Genomic DNA, 6,000 nt, shown 5'->3' with positions numbered 1-6,000 from the left:
GCGCCTATTTGCCCAATAAGGTACCAGGAAAGAACTCAGTGGAGACAAACCAATGGCATTAGCCCTTGTTGTTGGACGGACTTGCTTGCTGTTCCACCAATAGTTTGAAGATTTGACTAGGGAGTGACACGCTGACAGTCCAATGATTCACAACGAGCCCACACTCAGCACTTCGGCGGGGATAAATCAAGGAGCCGGGACGTATAGATTCCGTTATTAGGCAGTACTGGACGGAGAGAGGAGCTTAGGGGAAACAGCGCGAGGGCGAGGCACTAATGAGCTAATAAAAGGAAAAAGACGATGGTTGCGCCAAGTGAGCTCGGCCGCCATCATGCTCTAGTTTCCCCTTCGCCTCTCCGAGTCCGCGACCGAGGAAAAGGTCTCTGGGATGCTGAGGGGGTGTGTCCCCGAATGATTGGCGCAGACAGCTCAGCCAATCGTAGCTCGTCAAACGGAACGCGTTTGACCAATGAGGGGCGACGGCAGCTGGGAGAAATTGGAGGGGCGGAACGGCAGCTTGACGGGCACAAAAGCCAGCCAGTGAGGGCCGGCAGCATCCTCCCTGCGGCCAATGGAGTGGGGCTCTGGGCGGGCCCCCGAGTGTTTGTGTTGTGGTTTTGGGGGAGGGAGGCGGAGGGGAAAGTTTGTTTATTTTGTTTTTAGTTTCTGGGGTCCCCGTGTTTCTCGGAGGTGAAGCGGGAGGGAGTGACCCCCCCCGAGCCCCTCAGTCCCTCTACTACGTCGCCTCCATAGCCTGCAGAGAAGCGGGGACCGCGCGCATCGCGGCGCATCGCCTCACAGCGGAACGCCGCGCACTCGGAGCCGGCACGGCTCAGTGGTAAGTGAGGACCGACGGCCACCGCCGCCCTTCCCCTCCCCCGCTCACCGCCCAGTCAGAGCTGGCCGGCCGGGTGGGCGAGGACGCCCGCGGGAGCGCGCGGCGCGGGGTCGGCCTGTCAAGCTGAGGCGCACCGTGTGCGTGTCCTCGCGAGTGAGCGCGCGCGGCGGGGAGAGGGCCGGAGGGGCGTGAGCGCGCGGGGTCGGCGGGGGTGGCGGCGTTGGGCGCGCGCCCCGCGGGGCGGGCGTCTGGTGGGTTTGACCCCGGGGCTGGGAGGGACGCGGGCGACATCCGCTCGCGGGGAAGGGGCGCCCCGAATGGCCGGGCCGGGACCGGCAGACGAGCGCGACTGCGGGCGTCACGCGCCGGCAGGTGTGAGCTGGGGGAGGGCTTCCGGGTGGGCTGGTCGAGTCGAGTTCGCTTCCCGTCGCTGGGGGACCTCGGGGCAGAGAGGGGTCCCCGCGGAGAGCCGAGGCCCGCGGAGGCGCGTCGGGGCCCCTGCCTGGCGGTGGCAGAGGGAGGCGGCAGGCCTCGGAGCCTCCCGGTCCCCACCTGTGTGCAGGACCTGCGTGACGGAGTGAATGCGTTCCCCTGCTGCCGCCCCCACCCCTCCCCCCAGAGCCTTGCGTGTGTGGCCACCTTCGAGAGGCGATTCAACCTCCTCGGGGAAAGGAGGGCGAGGGGAATATCAGCGGACGACCAGCCCGAAGTGTTTCCTGCATTCCCTGGTCCTGCGCCCTTTGGTTTCAAACTAGTGGGTTTCCACAGTGGGCTTAAATCCACTGTAGTGGCTGAAGACACCCAGTAAAGGTAGCCTCTTGTCAGGCTTCTTAAGGACCAGCACATGCTCAGTTCTTTGGGCACCGAGAACTAGTCTGGGTCTTTTCAGGCTGCTTGCTTTCTCATGTATCTTTTGGCTGTTTTATTACTTTTTAGCGTCTGTGCTGGAGGTTGAAGCGAGGGATAAGGTGAATTTCAAGTTGGCCATTTGCTTACAATATAAGCAAAATTATACAACAAAATTGGCCAGAGATGTTTCCCCATGGTCAGTGAGTAAAACGTCATTAATTACTGCCCCCCCCCCCCCGCGCCAGCAGTTAAGCAAACAGAAATGGGATGTATAGAAATCTTACATCTTAGCATTTTGTGCAGGTTTAACAATAGAGGCTATTTCCTTCGTAGTTGTGGGGAATTTCAGTAGGATGATAGTTTCCTATTGATTTGGAGAAGCATCTTGGCTTTGAAACTTTGTTTATTCTTTTGGTAGTGTTTTGTAAATGCCTTTTAAAAAGCAGAACTTTTAGAACATTGACAACTCTACACGTGTGCAGTGTCCCACTCGGTATGTAGTAGGAGAGATGTGAATGTAGTAGGTCCATACACTAAGGCAAGTATGCAGATCGCAAATCAGACTGGCTTGTTCCTCTTGGGATGCCGTGATGATAATAATGATGCCTTTATAGTTTCTTAGTTGTTGACTGTTTTTAAGTGCTTGTCCCAAACATCATTATTTGAGCAAAATAGTTCCTGATAGGACTTAAGGAGAAAAAATTGCCAAGCTGCTTTTCTAAGGTAGCACAGAAATGTCATGCCCTTGGGGAAAAAAGATTATTTTTTTCTCATTCAAATGGAAGCACTTAAAAATGTTTTAAATCAGAACAATATCATTTCTTCAAATGGTAGTAATAATGTTAAGCTAACTTTTTTTTTTTTTTTTTTTTGCGGTACGCGGGCCTCTCCCATTGCGGAGCACAGGCTCCAGATGCGCAGGCTCAGTAGCCGTGGCTCATGGGGCCAGCTGCTCCGCGGCATGTGGGATCTTCCCGGACCGGGGCACAAATCCGTGCCCCGTGCATCGGCAGGCGGACTCTCAACCATTGCGCCACCAGGGAGGCCCTAAGCTAACATTTTTTGCATATGCCAACCTGTTTATATTTTTACCTAATTCTTACCTTAAGCCTGCGGGGTAGGTATCATTACTGTTTTATGAGCCTCCAGAAGCCACAGAGCTAGGAAGTTCAAGGGCATCGGTTTAGTCTTAAGTCTGGTTTCAAAGCCTGTGCTTGTCCCATTTTGCCCCCTAACTTATCCAGAGGAAGAAATGCAGAGTACACTGAAAAGCAGAGAGGGATGGAAAAGGGAAATGCGACTGATGATTAGGTTCCCCATACCTAACTTAAGAAACTCATTCTTAGTTTTTAGAAATTAGGAACATTTTTACTAGTGTTACATCTAAGCTTTGCTTTAATTTCCTCCTTATTTACTTTTCATAAAGATAAATTAAAATGTGTTTAATTCAGAGGTCAAGGCTTTCAGAGCCCTTCGTGCAGATCACTCCAGTACCTTTGCTGTTGTGATTAATCCTGTGTGCTCTTCCAGGGCCCAGGCGTTATTCACTTTTGTATCCAGCAGGGTGCTTACTGTATAGTAGGAGCACAGTAAATATCAGTTGACTAAGGAACAGAGTTAAAAATGTCATGATTTCGGGTTCATTTTAGCAGTTTTAGTTCAATGGGACGATAAGAAAGTGAACAGCTCATGTGCAAAAGGCATGTTTTAGAAGAATACTTAAATGGAGCAATTCATAGAGTCTGGGAAGTTTGGCTCTGCTAGTTTGCTAATCTCCCACTTCTCATCTGTTTGAGCTCCTGTGCCATTCTGTTCTTCCTTTCACCTCCAGAATTCTAACAGAGGAGGCTATACTGACTGCTTCCCTTCACTACTTAGTCATCCTTGAACCTTTGCAGCCTGGCTTTTAACCTCACCACCACTCACTGAGGCGTTTTCCAAGGTTGCCATTTAATTTAATGGTTAAATTTCCCAGAGCATCCTTTCGGGCTTTATCCTGTTCTGTGCTGTCTCCCTGTAGCTCAGTCCTTTTGACTACCCCACCCTTTAAAAACATTTTTATTTTACTTTTAAAATAACATATAATAACAATGACTTTTAGTGTGTGTATGTTTCTGTGAATGTTAGTACATGTACAGATACATGTGACCATCAGGATACAGAACAGTTCCATCACTCCAAAAAGACTCACTCATGCTCTTTCCTTTTTGAGAGCCCTTTTTCCTGACTTCCATCCCAGAGAGAAATTAACTCTAAGGATCAAACTCAGGCTCCTTTTGTTGTCTTTTTTTTTTTCTCTTTTTCTACTCCTTGAAAATGTTATTTACTTTTGGGATTTAAACTATATCACTTCTGTCTGTTAACCTGAGGATCCATGCCTCATATCTCTCTTCCATTCTCTAAACAACATCCATATTTACCTGCTGGAATTCTTCCCTAGTCTTTCATACCCGGTATGTTTAGAGTTGTGCCTAACTTTGCCTCCCAGCTAATGGCTCCCAAACCAGCTCTTCCACCAGATTTTTCTATATTTTTTGGTGGTGCCGTCCTTCTCCCAGCCTTGGAACCCTGGAACACTTGAAGGGCCTTATATTAAACTCTTACCCCAGACCAGGTATCCTGCTACTCAGCTACGAATGCTGGGTCCTGCCTCTTTGCTGCCAAGCCGGCTTCTGTTCAGTAGGCTGAGCAGAGCATAGGTGGTTGGAACACTTAGAACCCATCAGGATTTCCCTGGTCAAAACCCCTCACGGCTTCCCGTTGCACTCAGACCCGTTTAGGATTTTATTTTTCATCCTTTGAGGCTTTGCAAGATCTGGCCTCTGCCTGCCTCTCCAGCCTTCTCTCACCTTTATATGGCCCACCTGCCTTCCTGACATTCTAACTACACAGCCTTTCTTTCAATTCTTTGAATTACCCAAGCCTTTTCCAGCCGTAAGGTTTTTGTACATACCACTCTCCTGGCTTGGGCTGTTCTTCCCCCTTAGTCTTTACCCACCTGACTTCAGGGTTCAGATGAAATTGTCACTTCTTCAGAGGGTCTTTCCTTTATGACCTCATCCCATTACTCCCATCCACCCTTAATTAGGTCTCTCAGAGCTCCTGTTCTTTCTTCATAGCTCTCACTACAGTTTGTGATTCAGGACCACGTCTGTTTTGCTTCCCATGCCTCCAGAGCCGAGCCAAGTATCAGGCATACCGCAAACTCTCAGTAAATATTTGCTGGCAGTGTTGTAAGTCTGGGCTTTTGCTTTCATAATTTATCGCTATCTTGTAGTTTCTGGTAGCCTTGCTTTCTACTTCCTACCTTCTCTGGACTTGATCCCACTGGTGGAGGTCTTGCCACATAGAGATAGATCTGAAATCACTAAAGAGAACACCGATTTTGTTCTCTTGAATTGCACCTCCGCCTGGGAGCCTTTACCACTGAGCCAGTTGAGGTCTAACCTAAACCTAAACCAGGGCTGGGCTTGCTAGTCCACTGAGCAGTGCACCTTGGTTATCCAGGCTCATGTCAGTGCTTGCAGCTGTTACTCTTCCCTCACCTCACCCTGCTCTTGATTTCTTCCTCCTCTCTACACCCAGCGTGGGACTTCTAAGGACCTTGTATGCTTTCCAGCTGAGCCTGCTTTACCCTTTGACATTTGCTGGCCTTTTGACATTGACAACTGCCTCTAGTGTCTTGAAGCTAGGGATTGCCCCCACGCTAGTCTTCCTGAAACAGTGCTTTGTTTATGTTTCCTGTCCCCTCCCCAAATCTACCACAAGCACCTAAGTTTGAAAACATTCAATAGTGTTTCATTGCCTCAAGGGATTAAACTCCTTAGCTTGTTGTTTAAAGCTCTCTGGACTAGCACTGTGCAGGAGAAATAGAATGCAAGCCACAAATGTGAGCCACACATGTAATTTTAAATTTTCTAGTAGCCACATTAGAAAGGTAGAAAAAAAGGGTGAAATTGATTTTCATAACGCTTTATTTACTTCAGTATATCCAGAATATTGTGTAAACATATAATCAGTAAAAAAAATACATTGAGGTGCTTTACATCCTTTTTCTCATGTGAAACTCTGAAATCTGGAGGATACTTTTCATTTAATACATCTCAATTCAGACTAAGCACATTTCCAGTGCTCAGTAGCTGCATGTGGCTAGTGGCTACCATGCTGGACAGCACAACTCTAAACCATGTCCTCAACACAGATGGAGGGCTATACCTGGGTAATTGCCACCACTGGCTTTTTGGTAACTCTGTTCCCCTTCCCTACAACCAGCTCCTTATCCAAATATGCTAACCTTCCTTGCTGAGAAACCC

General features: G+C 49.0%; 1 protein-coding gene across 4 annotated transcripts in view; it reads left to right on the top strand.

Annotated features, from left to right (window-relative positions):
- The first annotated feature begins 242 nt into the window (after nt 1–242).
- TNRC6B (trinucleotide repeat containing adaptor 6B) overlaps nt 243–6,000 on the top strand; it is a 262,411-nt gene continuing 256,653 nt past the window's right edge. For 3 of the 4 annotated variants that reach the window (XM_073788155.1, XM_073788158.1, XM_019943730.3), the window contains exon 1: nt 245–838. The gene's annotated coding sequence lies outside the window, so the exon portion shown is untranslated. Of the gene's footprint in view, nt 839–6,000 lie in introns of all 4 variants that reach the window. The other variant, XM_073788147.1, reaches the window with a different exon arrangement.

This window comes from Tursiops truncatus, chromosome 11, assembly GCF_011762595.2.
Source record: "Tursiops truncatus isolate mTurTru1 chromosome 11, mTurTru1.mat.Y, whole genome shotgun sequence".
NCBI classification, from domain to species: domain Eukaryota; kingdom Metazoa; phylum Chordata; class Mammalia; order Artiodactyla; family Delphinidae; genus Tursiops; species Tursiops truncatus.
Note: the sequence above shows the minus strand (reverse complement) of the source record. Positions and strands in the feature narration are given on the sequence as shown.